This window comes from Mauremys reevesii, linkage group 3, assembly GCF_016161935.1.
Source record: "Mauremys reevesii isolate NIE-2019 linkage group 3, ASM1616193v1, whole genome shotgun sequence".
NCBI lineage: Eukaryota > Metazoa > Chordata > Testudines > Geoemydidae > Mauremys > Mauremys reevesii.
Window position 1 is genome coordinate 197,146,728 of NC_052625.1, and position 20,886 is coordinate 197,167,613.

General features: G+C 44.4%; 1 long non-coding RNA gene across 1 annotated transcript in view; it reads right to left on the bottom strand.

The window, feature by feature from the left end:
• Positions 1-517: 517 nt before the first annotated feature.
• The window catches only part of LOC120400103, a 43,309-nt gene continuing 22,940 nt past the window's right edge, over positions 518-20,886 (bottom strand). Inside the window, exons 2-4 of the long non-coding RNA XR_005595535.1 lie at positions 3,646-3,750; positions 1,280-1,428; positions 518-635 (exon numbers count right to left, since the gene is read on the bottom strand). This is a non-coding gene — a long non-coding RNA (uncharacterized LOC120400103). The remainder of the gene's footprint in view (positions 636-1,279; positions 1,429-3,645; positions 3,751-20,886) is intronic.

Consider the following 20,886-nt stretch of genomic DNA (forward strand, 5'->3'; position numbering starts at 1 on the left):
TGAGTGGAGAGGGATCTTTGTCACAGGGACAGCTCCGAATCCTTTGTTATCCATACAGGGAGCCAGGAAATAAAGACGATTCCCTTACCAGCCCCCTTATGGGTCACATCTTTAGTGCACTGACCTTTGTGTAGTCTTGGGACCCTTCACCCATGTGTAAAATGCAAGAGTCACATCAGCCTGGATTTGTACAGCATGTGAGATCTAGCAATAAAGACTGACATTGAGAGGAAGGATGGGCCAGTGGTTAGGGCACTCGCCTAGGCCTTGAGAAGCCTGGGTTTGAGTTCTTGCTCCACCAACAACCTTGGGTAAATCACTTAGCCTCTGTGTGTTTCAGCTGTACTGTGAGGTAAGGGACGTAAATATTTATTGTATCAGAGTGATGGGGGGCCATATAAGTACCTTAGATATGTTACTAATTATTTTGCTATAATTATTCCATCGTGAGTGGCCACAAGAAGAGGACATCGTCCTAGTTGATTTCTTTATAACTTTTTTTTAAAATGTTATTTCTGCCACATCTGTGCGTGAGCTCGGCATCACCACGCTGTTAACATGCCTTGTTCCCTTGTCCCAGTCCAGCTAGGCAGGAGCGAGGATTGTTCTGAGGCACCGAAACAACATGTTCAATTCTGGAGAGCAAAGAAAGGTGCCTCACATTACTCATTTGTCATCCCGATGCATAATAGTTGGAACTGTCAGCAGGAGACAATGCAGGGTGCATTGAACGAGATGACCCATTAGAACTGGGGTGAGGGGTGCTGATCACATGATTTCCTGAGATGATGGGCTGGGGGTATGCATATATCTCAGTGTTATATATTGTCTATATTTCAATTTGCAGCAAGTGGGCATGGTGGATCCTGACCCAGCTGCTACCGGGCACCAGTATCCACTGACTCCTAGTGGCTATTGTTATAACAAGCGACAAAGAGCCCTGTGGCACCTTATAGACTAACAGACGCATTGGAGCATGAGCTTTCGTGGGTGAATATCCACTTCGTCAGATGCCTGTGAGTGAGTAAACCATACCAAACAGAGCACCAGCCAACACCAACCGCAGATTAGTGCAGCCAACTGAGCAAACACTCCTATAGAAAGCTCTGGGATGGAGGTCCAGGTATTGGATACCACCTTCTTAATAACTTGAGGTTAGGGTGACCAGACAGCAAGTGTGAAAAATCGGGACAGCGGTGGGGGTAATAGGAGCCTATATAAGAAAAAGACCCAAAAATCAGGACTGTCCCTATAAAATCGGGACATCTGGTCACCTTACCTGAGGTTCAGATTTGTATCCAACCATTTATGCAAACTGGACACTTTCTTGGCTGTTCTCAGGAGATTTCTGGTGCCTGGCCAGCCCATCCTGGATGAGCCCTTTTGGATTGGAGGTCAGCAGCCACACCGAGCATGCTCCTGAATTACCTGGAAGAGTGGGCTGGAAAGTGAGAGAGCCTCCACGGGACAGGAGGGGGCTCAGCTGGGGGCTTAATTTGTATTTCCAGACCTTAGTGCCTGCATTTCAGCCTGACAAACTCTCTTTTCAGCTTGACTTCCAGGCCAACACTCTCTCTCACTTCTACACCCCCCTTCCCCTATAGACAGCATATTAAGGCAAACAGAGAAATATTTGCAGGCAGAGTCAGCTGTTCCAGGCCTCATATCCCAACAAGACTCCCAGAATTTGTAACTCCCAACAACTGCTCCCCTCCTAACCCTCCCCCCAACCCCCCGCCCCTACAAATATGCAAGCAGGTGCAAGGCACCATGGGTTTGGTTGTTCCAAGCCACTTTTACCCCTTCGTGGTAAATAAAGGCACAGTCAAGGGCACCGATTCTCCGTTACACTTCATCTCCTTTGCACCACTAGGATGGTGTATAGGGCAGTGGTTCTCAAATTTGGGTTGCTACTTGTTCAGGGAAAGCCCCTGGCGGGCCGGGCCAGTTTGTTTACCTGCGGCGTCCATAGGTTCGGCCGATCGCAGCTCCCACTGGCCACGGTTCGCCGCTCCAGGCCAATGGGGGCTGCAGGAAAGGTGGCCAGCACGTCCCTCGGCCCGTGCCACTTCCAGCAGCTCCCATTGGCCTGGAGCAGTGAACTACAGCCAGTGGGATCCGCGATCGGCCGGACCCGCGGACGCGGCAGGTAAACAAACTGGTCTGGCCTGCCAGGGGCTTTCCCTGAACAAGCAGCGGCCCAAGTTTGAAAACCACTGGTATAGGGAACAGATTCTGGTCAGCAGAGAACTCCCCTAGCCAAGAGGAACTCTTGCTGGAGTACACCCAGCATGGGTGAGCCCTGGGTCATAGGCCCCTCCTCATCCTGTGGTGTAGGGGATGTGACAGAGCAGAACTCCTCCATGCCAATCTGCTACTGGCATATTTACACCACTGGCATAAATTAGAGCAGCCCAGGGATTTGTCTAACTGACACCAGGACCGGGCCAGAGTAGGATTACTGTAACTGGCTCCCTGACAGCACCTCTCGCTCCTTTGCACCAAGCAGAGCTCAGATGCTGGGGGAAATTAAGCCAAAGGCATTTTTGGGTAAGGGCGAAAGCAGTGCTTAATTTGTAATGAAAGAGGTGCTGGGACTCAAACAATGAGGTGCCGAGGCTAAAGCAATTTTTTTTTTTACTTTCATTACTGGTGCAGCAAGCCCAGAGGTGCTGGGACTATGAACTGCCAACCCTAGAGGCACAAATTAAGTACCGGGAGAATTTGCCTAGGAAAAGACTGCAAAGACAGACAGAGACTCAGAGGTGAGGATAGGAAAATGAGGTATGAATTATGGAGATATTTTGTTGAGAGACTGGTTCAGTGTATATCAGCACACACAAAAATTGTACATAATCTGTGGAGGAGGAGTTATTCCTTCCAGGTCAACAATGTTATAAAATGCAGCATAATAAAAAAATTGATCTGAATGAATATCTATTGAGCCTGTTTCTTCACAAACTGCTCTCTGAAGAATATATCAATTATAAAAATTGCTTCCTCTTCACTGAAATGAAGCCAGGTCTGGGATGGAACAAATCAGCTACTTAACAGCTCACAGTAATATTACCCAGCTAGCCAGGATAAGAGATGAAGAATACTGTATGTAGTGGAAACTGCAAGGGAAAACAGAGTGGAATTATGCTAATTGGAATTTGACTGGAATATTGGGATCAACAACCAATCTCTCAGAGAAAATATCTTGGGACCTTTAATGGTCATGACTGAACATTATACCTCCTCCAAAATTTTTAGCTCCACACTAGGGAAATCAGGAAGTGCAGCATCTAGATCAGGGGTCGGCAACCTTTCAGAAGTGCTGTGCCGAGTCCTCATTTATTCACTCTAATTTAAGGTTTCACGTGCCGGTAATACATTTTAACGTTTTTAGAAGGTCTCTTTCTATAAGTCTATAATATATAACTAAACTACTGTTGTATGTAAAGTAAATAAGGTTTTTAAAATGTTTAAGAAGCTTCATTTAAAATTAAATTAAAATGCAGAGCCCCCTGGACCGGTGGCCAGGACCCAGGCAGTCTGAGAGCCATTGAAAATCAGCTCGCGTGCCGCCTTTGGCACGTGTGCCATAGGTTGCCTACCCCTGATCTAGATTTTCCCTTAGAGGTCTCCCATCCAATTACATACCTAGCTTGATGCTTCTTAGTTGTCAAATCTGACAGGACCATGGCATAAGAAGTTGCAGTTGTAGACTAATCTAGTGCTCATTTATCAGCCAAAACATCAGAGATTCTGAAACAGAAGAGGAGGAAAGAGGCCCTTTCAACCAGTTTGGTGCCTCTCTTTTTATTGCATTGCAAAATTTAATGTCACTACAATTTTCAGTCTCACATACTCTCCTTCTCTCATCCCGGCCAATCTGTTTTATGACTCCCAAAGAGCTGTAATAGTTATAAATACTTTCACCAATCAGATTCACACTGTCAAGCGTGTATTTATTCAACAAAGAGTTGATACAATTCATAAGACAAACTTCCATCATGGACAGTAAAGCACAAGCCCTGGGGTCAGTAAAGAAGCAATTAGATTCCACCCTCAGAGACATGCTTGAGTAGATCTATTAAATTCATTAGACAAAAGGCCTTTCTATATTGATGATCGCACTTTTCCTTTTATACTGAATTCTACTATCACATATAGAGATGGTTACTTTGCTAACACTAGAGCTAGACAAATATTGTGGAGGAATTAGCAAATACATTATTTGGAAAATTGTATTATTCATCAAATCAGTCATTCCATGGATAATATTCAACTTGGACCATAGTGGAGGATTAGCTCAGTTTTGACTCGAAAGGAACCTCAGAGTGCTGCAAACCTTTAAATAAATCTGGACCAAGTTTGGTTTAGGTTTGGGAATATTTATGTTTGCTGGAGGAAACTCAATAGCTTTGTATGGTTTCAGCTAGGACTGGCTGAAAATTTTCTCTCAAACCGGTTTTCCAACTAAATAAAGTTTTTCACGAAAAGTGTCAGCTTTCCACTGAAAATTTCAATTTGCAAATCCAGTATCATGGCCACAGACTCCCATAATGCACCAGGGACCTCACCTTTCCATGAGGTGAGGCCATGGTGCATCATGGGAGATGTAGTTTAACCCAGCCAGCAGAGAATGGGATTACATGGCAGCAACCTAAATATTCTGAACCTAAATATTTTTGCTTTTTCCACCAAAAAAATGAAGCCTTGCCATAAAAAAATATATTTTTTTTAATCAAAATTTAATTTTCTTTTTAAGTTTTTCACATACCCAGTAAGAAACAGCTGCTGCTCCAAAACAATCTAAACAAACAGGACGGACAAAGTAAGTATTATTATCCTCATTTTGCAGATGAGGAAGCTGAGACACTGAAAGATTAAATGACTTACCCAAGATCACAGAAAGTCTATGGCAGAGCAGGAAATTAAACCCACATGTCCCGACTCCCATCCAGTGCCTTAACCACTAGTCTAGACTAGTCCACTAGACTAGACCATCCTTTTTCACAGGGGGACTTTTTTCTGCTATATTCCATGAATGTCGCATTTACACTTTCTGCCTATTGCATATTCACATGAAGTCTGATAGCTTTTCCCAAGGTTACTGGAAGCTCCGTAAGCCAAAGTACTGACACACCATAACTATCAGCTTCATTGAACATTTGTACACACAGCACACTCCAAACTACAGCATGCACTGAGCTCAGTGCAAAACCTGGGATGAATTTTTGGGGCAGGGTATTTCCTTCTTCTGGTCCAAAGTCCTGCTCAAAATCTGATGGGGATTTTCCCAGGACATCTGAAAGCTGGATTTATGGAGTGTAGAGAGATCAGATTAGGTTCTTTTTTCTTATCATCCTTCCTTGATATGCTGATGATCAGACCAGCACATGACAAGAAAATGTCCTGACTCTAAATTGTGGGTGACCAAATATGATCTGCAGACCTCAGACCCCTGCACACACCAATAATCGATATGCCAGAGAAGATATGCTGTAGTTTCCAGCTCAGGTAGATGTCTTGACACTAGCTTTGATCCAGCTAGCACACTAAAAATAGCAGGTGGCACACACAGGTTAGCCACCTTGAGTACAATCCCATCAGCAACCCTAGGTACATACTTGAGCGGCTAGCCCATGCTGCCACCTGCACCCCCACAGCAACACTGCTATGCTGTGCTCAATCACAGCTAGCTTGCGAACGTCTACTTGAGCTGGAAATTACCCGTCCAGCTGCAGTGTAGGAGTACCCACAGAGTCGAGAACAGACTGCCACTCCTGGTGTAAACAGGCCTGGCAATTCCTCTTTGACTTCCATATGGGCTACAGTAATACATACGCTGCTGATGTCCAGTACTTTATCAGCTGCGTTCTGCTCAGTTCTGCTGCAGCTTTGGGCTGGCAGGATAACATGGCGGTGTGCTACTAGGTATGGACATTCCATTGGAACCTTAAATACTTTCCCAGGAACAGCACTGAAGTCGCCTACGTGAGAAGCCCCAATCCGTTAGGCAGCACTAGTCGTTAAAGAGTTTATTTTGAACCGCTGTACGTCAAGGATTCTAAGTTCAAGTTCTCCTGCTTAGGCTGAGCTCTCAAATATGGGGAATGCTGCAAAGCTGGGATGCTGAAACTTGACCTCCCACTTTTCCTTGTGAAACACCCTCTGCCCTGTGCCGTCTCCTTTGCCTTTTTCAAGCTACCCCTTGTGCTCACAGTGACCTCCACCTGTTTAGCACGCTCCCCATCCTGAGTCATAAAACACTGGAACCCCACCTGTTCTGAGAAGCATTCCAGCTAGAAAGAGCACTCTGTATGTTATTACTGTGCTTTGACTTTGCACTGTGCACCCTTCAGGGCAAGGACTCTGCTTTAGCTTAGCACATCTCGCCTAGGAAAGCATCCAGAGAGAAGACAGTGAGCTATAATTGAGAACAATCATAGCTGCATAGGTTTTTTTTGTTTTGGTTTTTTTTGTTTGCTTGCTTTTTTTTTTTTTTTTTTTTTAAACAGAGGATGCACTTTGTTTCAAAAGAATAAAAATAAAATAAAAATCAGTGCCAGCCACCAATTAGCCTTATTAGAGCTGGGTGTGGAAAAAAAAACACATTTTTTATCCTACATAAATTCTCATTTGAATTAATTTTTTTATTTCCACACTGCCCCCCTCCCACCCCCGGTCCCCCCCACACACACACGGGAAAATTTCAACAACAAAAAATCATTTCAACTCAATTTTCAAAAAACAACATTTTCAGAAGTGCAGATCGTTTTATCCTTTTCTTTTTTGCCAATGAATGCAGTCAAATTAATGTCGTCTAGTTATCGTCATCATCATCATCATCATTTATTTATATGCATTAGTGCCTATTAGCCCCAATCATGGCTCAGGATCCCATTGTAACAGGCACTGGACGAATACAGAACGAAAAGACAATCCCTGCCCTAAAGAGTTTGTAATCTAAGGGTATGTCTTCACCACCCGCCGGATCCGCGGGTAGCAATCGATCCAGCGGGGATTGATTTATCATGTCTAGTGTAGACACGATAAAGCGACACCCAAGCGCTCTCCCGTCGACTCCTGTACTCCTGCGCCGCGAGAGGCACAGGCAGAGTCGATGGGGGAGTGGCAGCAATTGACTCACCGCTGTGAAGACACCACGGTAAGTCGATCTAAGTATGTCGACTTCAGCTACGTTATTCACGTAGTTGAAGTTGCGTAACTTAGATCAATCCTCTCCCCCACAGTGTAGACCAGGGCTAAATAACTTGTTTTGTTTTTTTCAACTCTTCCTTTTAAAAAAAAAGCTTCATTTTTTTCCTTTTTCACCCCACTCTATAACCTTTCAACATTTCACCAGCTTTGGAAAAGTTAGAGTAGCAAATGCAAAATTTAAACAAACTCTGCAACCATGTAACTGCAACTCTTCCAGAGCCCGTGCTAGGCACAAGCAGGCTATGCAATTGCTTGGGGCCCCAAGCAGCTGAAGGAGGCCTGCTATTCACCTTTTATTATAAGAACTTGACGGGTTTAGTATTGTGGGGGAAGGGCACCCCAAAACTATTCCTGCTTAGAGCCCCCAATGGGCCAGCACCGGCTCTGAGCTCTTCAAAAGAAAAAACAAATAAAAACTAAAATTTCAATCGGAAAATTTTTCATTTTGATTCGTTTCAAAATTTCCTGTTGAAACATCAAATATGTAATTTTTTTTTAAAAGGACATTTTCCTGCAAAATAATTATATTTTAATGAAACTCCATTTTTTAGTGGGAAAACTTTTCAGTTGAAAAAACGTTGGCCAATTCTCACTCTCAGTAACCCTACAATAACAACCCTGTGTATATAGCCAAGCCCCCACCCACCCACCAACTGTACAACAACAAAGCAGTGGTAAGGGCACCAGCCTAACACTTGGGATAACTGGGTGCAAGTCTTTGCCCTGCCACTGACTTCCTGTGTGACCATGGGCAAGTCACTTATCTTCTCTGTGCCTCGGTTCCCCAACTGTAAAATGAGGATAACAGCACTTCCTGAAGTCACAGTGGTCTGGTGAGGATAAACACATTGCAGATTGTGAAGTACTCAGATATACAGTGATGTGGGCCATATAAATACCCCAGAAAGCTAGAACCAGTGTCCTTAGCCCAGCATTAAGGAGCAACTCTGAAATAAAAGAAGTGGTGTGAGCTAGCAGAAAAACCATTCATGAAGGAAATTGAATTCATGTCCAGCATCCAAAGGGCTATTATTATAAGCAGCATGGTTAGGGTTAGGGAGTGGAATACAGGACTCCTGGGTTCTATTCCCATCTTTGCCAATAACTTGCTTTAACAAGTGCTAGAATTTTTCAATGGACTCGGCCCCGGCAAGTGGGCCCCTGTTTTCAAAAGAGCTCAGCTCCCTCTTAGGCACCTGAACAAAACCAGCCACCTTTGCAAGAGAGCTCAGGCAGATTTTCAGACGCACTCCACACCTCCCATGAAGGAGGATGGAGAATCCCCCACTTCACTGCCACTGGGAATGATGGATGCTGCTGGGTGCTGAGCTTTTTCCAAAAATCTGGCCCCTACTCTCTGGACCGCAGCGTCCCCCTCAATAACAATATTTCCTACCATACATGGGTCTTGAGAGGCTCCGTTTGTGTAGTCAGTGAAGTGCTTTGAGATCCTTGGTGGAAAGTGGTATTATTGTGCTTGTTTTATTGCATTCTTACATCTATTTTTGTTAATATTGTCAGCAGCCGGCGCTGGTAAATAAGTTATTAAACTGCCTATATTTAAAAGAAAATAGCCCCATTGGCAGAGATCTCCTCTCGCCGTGTGGCCAATCAAGCCTGTATTCACCCATCCAAAAGGGGATAAAGATAGAGACGTGCCCTCCCAGACCAGGACAGCTGAAGAGGTGTAATTCAACAGCGCTCCAAGTTGTTGCTGTCATTGCAGTGATTGAGGTGGACAGGAGGTGTGGAAATGGCCAGGGCTGGTAAAGGACACAGACAGGTGGGAGGACCAAGCTTAGGGGTGGAGCGGAGAGCATGGAATACAAAAGGGATCGTGCAGGCCTTTTCGGGGCATAAACCGGGAGGGGGAGAGGAAAGTGAACAAGCTGGGGCGGGGGGGACAGAGTGCAGAGAGAGGGATACCCAGGGACTTACACTCGCATGGGCAGATCTCTAGTAAGCTCATTGCAACAGGCAAAGCTATGAACGAATGAACCAGGAAGGAGCAAAGCAGCTGGAGATGGGCAGAGGAATGAGTTTAAAGCTCTTAGAAATATCCAAAGCAAGGAGCCTAAAGGGAACGAAAGTGAAGGAAAGGGGTATTAGTCATTCCAGGAAGACTGAGCTCTGGGAGGGAATTTAAGTAGCATGCCCCTAAAGCGGGGGGGGGGGGTCTAAGAAATGATGTAAGTGAGAAATAGGAAAGGGGGAACTCCCCTCCCGTCACACACACACAGGGTAAGCTGCTCAGAAGCCTTTTTCACTGGCTGAGAGAATCTTCCAGGCCCCCAAAACTTGGCCACTCCCTGACTGACATTTCTGACCACACCAGCTGCAGCTTCCTCGCGGGACTCTCTAAATAGACTAAATGCCCCATGGTGAAGCTGCCTGCAGAATGACCCCCTGTTTGGGGCCTGGAGCGATGCAGGGACCAAGCACGGGGAAGAGGAGGAAGACACCTGCAACGTCCCCAGTGAAGGTAATTTCTGTGATTTTTCCAGTGCAGTATTTTAACAGGCTCCTCCTCTTGTCCCCCGAGAATTAGCATCGCTTATTATTTGTCCAGCAGAGCCTAGAAACCCCAGCCAAGAGCCAGGCCTCACTGTGATAGGTCCTGTACAAATGCACAGTAGGAGACAGCCCCTGCCCCTTGCCAATGAAATAGACAAGACACATCGTGGGTGGGAGGGGAAACAGAGGTGAGGGGACCTGCTCAAGATCATGCTTCAGTTCAGAGCCAAGAGTAGCACTCAGGTTTCCTGACCCACAGTCCAGGGCCCTTGCCAAGTGCATGGATAGGGTCTGGGTTTGAGAGACTGTGTGTGTAACTTTGGGCAAGCCATTTAGCCTCTCTGTCCTCAATTTCCCCATCCATAAAATGGGGACAACAGCATTGCCCTGCCTAATAGAGGTGTTATGAAGCTAAATACATTAAAGATTGTGAGTGGTCTAGCTACATATAAGTGCTTAAGACAGAAGGAACAAAAAGTTTGTTAGCCATAAATGGAGTTATAGATGTTACCGCTATAGGAAGTTGTTGGCACTGAGCAGTGGTATCATAATCAGCAGCTGTTACTACTGTGCCTGCGTAAATATTTGTTACAAATGCAAAACCATCCATGCTACTGTTAGAGTGGCTGCTTATGAGACATTGAAACCCACATGCCGACAGAGAAGCACAAGAATAGATTAGACCATGCAAGGAGAGATTTAGCAGAGTCCCCTAGAGACACATTTCTTGAGGCTTATAGCTAGAGAAAGACAGAATCAGAGGATGCTTTTGGGATTTCAAAACCAGTTTGAAGAAGCTTTGGATTGGCAAAGAGGAGAATTCAGAGTCAGGTCCCATTTTTGCCAAACCCTGACATTTTGGGTCAGGAGAATTCTCATCAGTTGTTCTGGGACTGCTACAGGATCAAAACCGTAACATGGTCCATAATATTTATTGTTCTCACCCAAAGTAAAATTGTAGCAATATCTCCCTACATCAGAGGTGCTCGATAAATCGGCACAAACACCATTCTTCTCCATAGCATCATCCACTGTATGTCTCAAGAAATGACCCTCTGAACTGTTCTCTAAAACGCCTCTGGAAGTGACCATCATTATGAGAGACAACATTGGTTATAAGACCTAAATGTATCAGAGGTTGGGTCAACAAGTTATCTGTGGGGGAGGAAAAACCAGGAGAATTACCCCTCTAGCTTTTTTATTTTAGGATGTATTGTCCTTTTCTTCCTCCTCCTCAAGGTTTATGTTGAGTAGACAGATAGGCAAATAGTATCAAAACTTTTATTGCCTCCATTGCTATGACACAATCTTTAGGGTATTTATCTTCATACACATCTCCAAGATGTGCTACCCCCATTTTAAAGATGGAGAACTGAGGCACAGAGATTAAATGACTTGCCCAAGGTCACACAAGAAGTCTGGGGCAGAGCAAGGAATTGAATCTAGTGCTTCCACCTCCCAGGTTAGTGTCTCATTCACGCACTGTGTTATGACATGCTCTTGACTCTGTCCGTAGCTTTCACTCCTGTGTGTGGTGACTGCTGGCCAGTAGCAGTGTGACTTATTTTAATCAGGAATTTAAAACTGTGCACAGGAAGCTACCGTTTATTTTTCTTGTGCCCAGGTCTAAGGTATTTCCAGCCTCCTCTGTGTTGCCTACACTTGGGCCACTCCATTGGGAACCAACCAAAATAAGAACAGAAACAAACATTGTCAGCCTCCCAAAAGCAACATGGTCATATCCCCATATCCTCATGCCCACTGTGTGTCTGTCCCTTCTCCTTCGTCTTTGGAGGTTTAGCCAGGGGGAGCTATAGTCAGGGATTAGCAGTCCAACTGGTCAGAGCAGGGGGACTGGCATCAGGATGTCAGGACTGTTTACTTGGTTCTGTCACAGGTTTGCCAAGGGATCTCCGGTCCAATTTTTTAAGAGTTTAGAAACTTAGGGCTTGTTTTAGAGTTCTCACCCTGAGACACCTAGGACCAGATTTTCAGAGATGCTCCTCACCCACAGCTCCCATTGATTTCAAGAGGAGTTGTGGGTGCTTCAGACCCTTTGAAAGGGATTCACATGGGACACACGCACAAAAAGAAGTAGATGTGTCTATAAATGTGATTCTCTGTGCCTCAACTTCTCCCATCTGTAAAATGGACACAATAATGCTCACCTGCTTTGGGAGGACACATGAATTTTTATGACGTGATCACTGTGGTACAAGGTAAAAATGGATGGGAAGAACTCGATTTGCCATCAGAATAGCCAAGAGAGCAATGAAGTTGAGCCCAGAGTCCCCCTGAAAACTGTTAAACAGAAGAATCTTTATCTGTTGAATGGGATGCAATGCTGTCCTCAGATACACCCATGCAACCCCCATTAGAGACTAAAGGAACCGCAGTTGCTCAGCATCTCTGAAAATCAGGCGCCTAAATATAGCTGTAGATGCCTCACCAGGCATCAAGCCCAGGAATTTTAACCTAACTGATTTGCCCAAGGTCAGATGGGAAGCTGGGAACAGCCCCTAGATCTCCTGAGGCTCACTCAGGTGCCTTAACCACAACACTGCCTTCCCTGATGTGGCTGGAGGAAGAGTTAGGCTGGTAGCGATGAGCAGCTGAAAGGTTTGCACTCGTGTATCTATGCCAGGAGGAGAGAGCTGAATGCCTTTTGCTGCACAAGTCCTGCAAGGTGCTGTGCCTTCTCAGCTCCTCCAATGGGAGCCGAGGATGCCGAGTACCTCCCAGGAAGTGCCACGGGGCCTGATTCTCATTTACACCAAGACACTCTGCATCACTCTGACAATGAAAAGAAGCCTCTAGGGGAATGTAAATACAGAGTGGCGTAGAAGAGCCAAGAGCTAGTCTCTCCTGCCCTCCTTCCAGTGACAGGTGCCTTGAGGGAGGCACCCGTCTTTCAGCTGCAGAGCGGAGACCAGCTTGTGAGACAGCCTGGCAGAGCAAGCGCATGAACTCCAGTGGTATTAACAAGACTGCTTCTAAAGTGTCACCTACTGACTATTTACTAATGGAAAACCATCACCCTTCCAGTGACCCTAAGGGGACAGCTGCACCCTTCTGCTCTCCTTCTCTGAGCCATACCATGAATGGACAGATGTGGCCCTGTATATTCCTCCAGGATTGGGTTACTGTCATGCGAGCTGAAAGGCCTGATCTGTTGTCTGGCAGTTCATACGTCTTCTGTTCAGAAGGAATTTAATTTTCTTGAGTTGATTTTTTTTTAAGATATTGGCTCAGTTATATATTTTATACATTACAGATTCAGTTCTTTATTGCAGTCTTCAGTTGCCATTTTAGTTTTTAATATTCCCTTTACATTTTTATGTTTTATTCATTTCCGTAATCTTCATAGACTCTTTTATACATTTTTACAAGTTTTCTTTTTCTGCCCCATTTTTTTAAAATCATGCACTGATATGGTCTTGTGGGTCAGGCTTGCAAACCTTTACTCATATGAGTAACCCTTACTCAGCCAAACAGAGCCCACTTCTACACCGGTGCCGCTCCAATGACTTTGATAGATATGTTCCTGATTTACACCAGCATGAGAACAAAAACCCAGGCTCATTAACTGCAGTGGGGCCATATACATGAGTAAGGACAACTTGCCTGAGTAAATGCTGCAGGATCAGATACTAATTGGACAATTAGATCTCTCAATATCGGTGTGCTCCCATCCTACTGTTTTTCCCTCAACTTGAATTATAGTGATAAAATAGCTGACACTTATGGAAAAGTCCTGTGGAATCTAATGGGAAAGAAAACAGTTCAGTGCTATAAAAGTGACATTAGAATCCCATACATTTTAGTAAAGGATTGTATGGAAATATATACTATTTTTTAAATGAGCCAACAAAACTTAATAAAAGAATGATCTCTCTGCTACAGAATTCTGCAGCTTGGTTTAAAAATAAAGAACTACAGAGAGGCTAACGGTCTCTGTTAAACCTTTTCTAAAGATCTGATGGATCTGAACAGATTGAGACAGCAGTAAACAGGTCACAGTTAACCCAGAATAAAAAGGATGCCAGTTAAATGACTATATTCCTACTCACGCCACTCACTCATGGGATTTTTCTTACCACTCTTTTATTCCTCCTTTTTCTCCCTCTCTCTTTTTTAAACAAACACTTTTAGAGCATTTTACTACTATTTTATTTTTATTTGTAACATTTCCATTTTCTCCATTAGTGCAACCTTGTATCCCCTAGTTATGTTTAATAACAGTGGTTTCTCTTTATCCCATATGCATTTTCCCCTCCCATTCTTTTTAATGTTGGCACTTTAAATCCGGCCCTCTCTTGATGTCTGATGTGCATTAAGGATCCAAGTCAAGATTACAATTTTAGTTAAAGATGGGCTCAAGCTGCAAATTACGGATGCAGGTTTCTAAGCGACCTCCCACCTCCAAAGCTTGGGGGGTGGTTCCTGATCAGACACTTTGTTGCAGTTGGAATGAAAAGTGCTAGATCTGGGGCCAGACCCACTTTGCAACCTTAAAGCTAACTTAACTGGCAAGTAGATGATTCTTCCAGAAGGAGAACACTGTTGAGTAATATAGGCCTGCTACAGCAGCTCCATTCCACCTCCGCTCCCAGTTTCAGAAGTTTGTGATGTGCCTAGGGAAAATGGGCATGGCTGGGGCCTCTGTATACCCCATTAATCCCCAGCTATCAGAATATCCCCTTGGAACCGCGGACAGTTGGGTATAATATAGAACAACCCCAGGGCTAAATAAGCTCAGGAGAAAGAAGAAGAGGTGTTAAATGAATACAGCCACTTTTTCAGGTATTTGGGGAGAAGGAAAGCTGCTGGGTTATTGTTACTGAGGCTGTCAATACTGATAATCCATTCAATCAGCTATCGATCTTTTAATTTTTTAACATGGCCTCAACCCGGAATGGGAAAGGGCATGATAAATAGTTGAAATATATCAATTCCATGGGATCCATGCACCCAGAACAAGAGGCCACTGGTGGCTGGTGAAATGCTGGCTCCACTGAAATCAGCTAGAATTTTATTATTAATTATTTGTATTATTCTAGCACCTACAAGCCCTATCATGGACAAGGACCACATTGTGCTAGGTGCTGTACAAACACAGAACAAAAAAAAAAGACATCTGCCCCTGATTTCAGTGGGTCAGGCTTCCACCCCATGTCTTTAAGCAAAGGGTGCACGGAATTCTCACCTTGTTTTAAATGTAGTAACTATAGTTGTAATAACGTCGCCGTGTGCTGAAAGGGTGACCATGTGGGAGGCCAGTGGGTGGACATATAATGGCGGTGCTGTTTTGGGCTGAGGTTTTTGTGAGGATCACTATCCCTTATAGAAATGAAATGTTGGTCTTGATCCTGCCACCAAACATTTATGCATGTGAGGAGCTTAAGTCACATGACTTGTCCCACAATTCATGTGTTTCTAAGGCTAGATCTACCCTAGGAGCTAGAGGTGTTATTCACCTGCTCGTGTACGCACACTCTCCCTAGCTCACATCGAGATAGCACAAGTATAAATAGCTATATAGTCGCGGTAGTGCTGCAGGTGATCTGTGCTGAGTACACACCCACCCCTTTCAGGCAGGTATGTACTCGGCCTGGCTCAGCTGTGCATCCACTGCCCCAGCTGTTTACAATCACGCTAGCTTGATGAGCGCTTGCACAATGTCTGTACACGAGCAGGGGAATCCCACCCCTAGCTCGCAGTGTAGATGTCCCCTTAAAGATGCTCTAGTTTCTCCACAAATTACTAGCTTTGATGCAGGAATTGCTGAGTGAAATTCTCTGCCCTCTGTTATGCAGTAAGTCAGACAGGATCAGTCCCTTCTGGCCTGCACATGGTATGAATCTGTGACCCACTGACGTCAAGGGAATCAATCACTGGAGCAAAGTGACTCACGCGTGTTTGTAATAGCAGAACTTTCAGTTAGTACATTAAAAAAAAAGACCCACGCCTGGAATAGACTAACCCCACAATGACGTAGTGAAAGAATAATTCCTTGAGGAAAACGTGAACTAAATCAGCCTTCGCTTGAAATAGTTTAAACTGTCTTGGTTACTTTTCCAGTATAATGAGCTAAGAGAGGAAGGACGGCCCAATGGTTTAAGATTGCCAGTCATGCTTCCAGGGCACTGCATCAACTGACAGCATCTTTCCCACAGGGGGCAGTTCATTTTGTGGAGAAGGCTTGAGATTCACTTCCTGTCCTAAACTTTGTGTAGGGTTGTTGTGCACGGTTACCTTCCACTCCAGAGATAGCCGCTTCCACCGCAGAGAGCAAACTTCTCCTCCCAGACCTGCAGTGTATCTCCTTTGATCCTAGCATTCTGCTCTCCTGATATGAGCAATGGATTACGTATGCAGTGTGTGATATGCATCCTCCTCCGTACCTGATCCACCTAGGATAAGAGTCTGCTAGTGCTCCAAGCTATGGGATTTAGTCCTTTAGCCCAAGCTCTATCAGCCTGTTCTTATCATGGGAGTTCCCCTGTTCAATCCCCCAGTGATGACTAACATGATGGTCATTAGACCTGTTGACATTACTGAAGAGGAAGCAGTGAGAGAACAAAGTTGCCATCCACGGTGATGTTCTCAGAGGAGATTATAGCCCTTTGCTTTTAAAGCAGCTTGCAGAGTCTATTGGATGAAGTATCACCACCATTTATTTATCCTCATCTTCTCCCACCAAGCTCCAGCTGGTATCCTGATGCTATTTGCTCAGGGCTCTCCCGTCAACATCACTGGTAGAGGGCATAGCAATTGCAGTTATATGCACATCAGGAGAGCTAGAATTAGACCCCAGCAAACATAGCAATAGTACTAATAATTATACGTAGCAATTTTCAACTTCAAAGTGACTCACGGACATTAGCTAGTAGAACCTCACAAGCCCAGCTACACACATGCTGGCAGATAGGCAAGTACTTTTATAGGATTTCACGAACAAAGAAACTTAGGCAATTTGTCCAACACCACAGAGAGAATCAGAGTGAAAGCTAGGATTAGAACTCAAACTCCTGCCTCTTAGCCAGACCACTACAGCACACTTCATGCTGACACAGGGGCAGATTTGTCATGCATTTCCTGCGCATTACATCCGCTCGACTAAGAAAGCTGCAACCTTGAGTCAGAACACCATGTGTAACATCCGTTGTGTTTGTGCCATTCTTTTGTATGGAGAGACATGGAAATCCTTCTTCATACCCTCATTTGAAATCTCCATTCTCAAATACACTTGCATCCAACCCCCCCCCCCCAGTTTAGAGGCTGTGAGCAGAAACCACCACCACTGATGAACCCACCTTGATAAGCAGGAGAACTGCTGTGGAAAAAATGAAGCATGCATGTATCACCATAGTTCATAAAACAGAGCTGCCACTGTATCTATCATATGATGAGTTTATGAAGTTCCTTAAGGGAAAAGTACTGAGGACTATACTTTAAGGAACACTCCTGCATCAGTAGTAGGCATCCAATGACAGGCAGTGCACTGGACTGGGAATCAGGAGACCTGGATTCTATTCTTGGCCATGCCGCTGACCTACTGTTGACCTTAGGCAACTCACTTTGCCTCTTTTTCCCCTCCCATCCTTTGGCTGTCTTCCTCTGGGTGTGTACAACTCTAACACATCGGGATAGTTCTCTCAGTTAGGGCTCTAGGCACCACCAGGATAAATTATAATAATCCTAAAGAGAAGATTAGTTAATTTAAGAAGGGATTTCCCATCTGCAGCTTCTATGGTCCCCATTTTTATTTATGAATTGTTTTCGCTCAATAAACAGCCTGATTTTCAAAGCTTTAGATGTAGAGCTCTGCATGCAAAATGTACCTAAATACTCCATGTAATCCTTGTGCATGCAAATCAGGGCACGCCAGTAACCAGAATCACGCCTTTGCACACACAATCACGTAAATTGCTCTTGCAAACGAGGCATGCAACTGATATTCTCAAGTGCCTGAAAATCTGTCCCCAACCATCCTGCGTCCACCAACTGCAAAGGTGGAACTGAATGCCTCTGTGTGCCCACGGCTTTCCAAAAAGGGAAATACTCAAGCCAGCACTGAAACATCTGAGAAGCAATATTATCTGTTTGAGAGTGGAGGATGGGCAGCTGTCCTACGGCCTGGAGACTGACAGACAGACTTCTCTTTTGAGACAACATGCTTCTTTATATCCCCATATGAATTACGGTGCTATGGAATGTAAGGAAGTGTGTGGTTTCAGGGAGATGACATGATATACACCATCACCCTCCACGCCCTTTTTGCTTGCGTCTGTTGCAACGACGCAGACACTTGTATGTAACTGATTTACTTTAGTTGCTAAAAGTATCGGTGTGACTGGAATGCTCGTAAAGGTTTCGACAGCCATGATTCACCCCATGATCTTGTCTAGATACCTCACTTCTCTGCACGTAGGGTTCCCCATATGTAACACAAATGATACTCGCGCAGCTTTGTAAAGGACTTTTGGAGGACACTTCCATTTCGACTTCAGTTAGCCACCTAAATCCCATTGACTTTCCCTAGGATTTAGGAGATTAGTTGCTATGTGTGCCTGTGAAAAATCTCCCCCTTCGAGATGCAGGGATGAAAAGTGCTAAGTCACAGCAGAAAATGGATCAGACATTCCTCGCTGGTCAGGAATGTCATGGGTTTAGTGACACGCTGAGTTAGTTGCACAGGGACCATCAGCATGTAGCCTGGGAGGACTCAAATTAAACAGGTAAGGGGCTGATCCTGATCTCAACTAAGTCAATGGCAGAACTCCCATTGGTGCTCTCTGTGGCACATGGCAAGTCCATCATTAATGGGCTATCAAGTGCAGGAGTATAGGGATTGCCAGATTGGATCAGCACTCAATACCAGCTGCACACAGAAAGTTTCTTTCTACCCTCTGTTAGTTATGCCCTTAAGTAGGAGGATATACATGCCTCCCAAAAAAAATTTTAATCCTTAGTACGATAGCTTTGGAGAGTCTTATCTAGTCAGATGTACAATCCTATTTTGAATCTTACAAAGCTCTTGACTTCAGTGATAGCATGTTGAACTTATTACCATAAGATCACTGTAAATTGTCAGATATGGGGCCAATGGCCTCTCATCCACTCAGGATGACACAAATGATCCAACACTACAGTGCCAATATTATTACTAGTACTGGGCTAAATCATCAAAACTTTATTCAGTTTTAATTCATTTCTTACTATGGCAAAACTCCTGTTGAGTCTATAGGAGTTTTACTGGACTAAGGGAGAAATTTTCAATTGTGCCTAAGTGATTTAGGAGCCTACATCTCAACTTCAAAAGAAACTCAGGCATTTACGAGATTAAGTCCCATTCAAAGTCCGTGAGCTTTAGACTCATAAGTCACTTATGTGCTTTTGAAAATTTCACCTGGAGTCAAAACTGAACTGAAGATCTCTGCTTTTGGCCATTTATTATTAAATCCTGGGTGATCTTATCCCCACTGTAAGTTGGGATCAGACACAAACATATAATGCTTTAATCAGATTTAGTTGCTTTCAGTGCACTGCCGTGATTGGTTGTGGATGCATTTCGGAGCAGAAAGAGGGTCGGGGAAAGTTATTTTTAAAAGATAGCAAGACAAAATGCTTGAGACAAATAGGAACTTCAGAAAACATAGGAAAGGGGAACTATGGTCCAGTGGCTTGTGCACTGGGATCTCAGTACAGTGTGGTCCAGAAACCTGTGTTCTTGTCTTGGTTTTGCTGCTAAATCCCCACACACTTCCCCTCTGTGTGTTTCCTCACCTCTAAAATGGATATTTAAATTCCTTAATAACTTAGAGATCCCCAGCGATAAAAGCACCAAGTCAGCACTAAAACCATACTCCAAAGAGAACCCAAATTTTAAAGAGATCTGAAAAAGCTGAGGATTGCTTTTGGTTGGATATTTTTCATGCCCCTCCTCCCAGCCTGATTTCCGCCAGAAGCAGATGTTACAGGGGCTCCTGGTGCCATATTTCTGGGTCACCACTGAAAGCAAGAAGGGCTGGAAATCTCACAGCAAAGACTGATCTCTTGCCATTTTCAATCCAGTTTCCAGACCGGAGATGTCTGGAGGAGGTCTGGATGAGCATCCAGATGTGTTGTTCTTCTTCCAGCCTCTGCCCCTTTTGAGGTTTTCCATCTCTAGAAGTAATCTTTCTTCTGTTCAAGTCATTTTCCTGCGGCAAAAATACTACTTTGCACTTCTTTGGCACCTTCCATTCAACAGCCTTTGTGAATTTTAGGAGCATTAATGCAACAACACACCAAGTTTTGAAAGCTGAGCCCTACTTTCAACTCCACCCTGCATTCTTAAAAGGTCAATTCAAAAGGCGCTGTCACTCAGTCGCACCTGTGTAGATTTTTGTCATATGATGCTTCCTCTCCTTTCTTACATGCCCCGATGAGAAGGGGACTAGTTATTAAAATTGACAATTAAACTGCCACTGCTAGCAGCGGCATTTGAACCCACTGAAACGAATGGGGAAGTTCACTGCTTGGAGCGATTGTGTCAGGCTCTCTGCAAACTCAGGCAGACCTTGCTGCATCAGTTACATTCACATCACATTTTTGAGATTCCCTTCTGAACCATAAGTAGCTTACTTTAAAAAAAAAATGAGACTCTGGAGAACAATTTAGATGCCTTCTCTTCCCCATCCTCCTCTCTCAGGTGACATGCTCCACGCTCAGGGAAATGCTGCATTACTGAATTAAGTCACCCCTGCAAGGCAAGCATCACTATCCTCAATTTTACAAGTGGGTGACCTGAGACACAGAAGTGACACGGGGGCCCCATAGGGAATGAGCAGCAGAACAAAACACAGCCCCCTGTTCTAACTGTAAGTCATCACTGCCTCCTTAGGGCTCGTTCTGAGAGGTAATGTTAAACTAGCCCTTGGGAATGATTAAAGGTTCTGATGGTTATGTTACGGATTCCAGAGAAAGGAGGAGAATACTGTGGAAGTAGTGAATTTTCTGTGGTTTTGAGCAGATCCTGGATATTCCATGCCACTTCATTTACATTCACTTGTCAGCCACCTGGAGTGGGTACAAAATGAGACCATTTTACAAGTCACCACCGTGTCTCACAATATCCATTACATTTTGGTGCATGGTCTGGGCCAGATTCGTCAA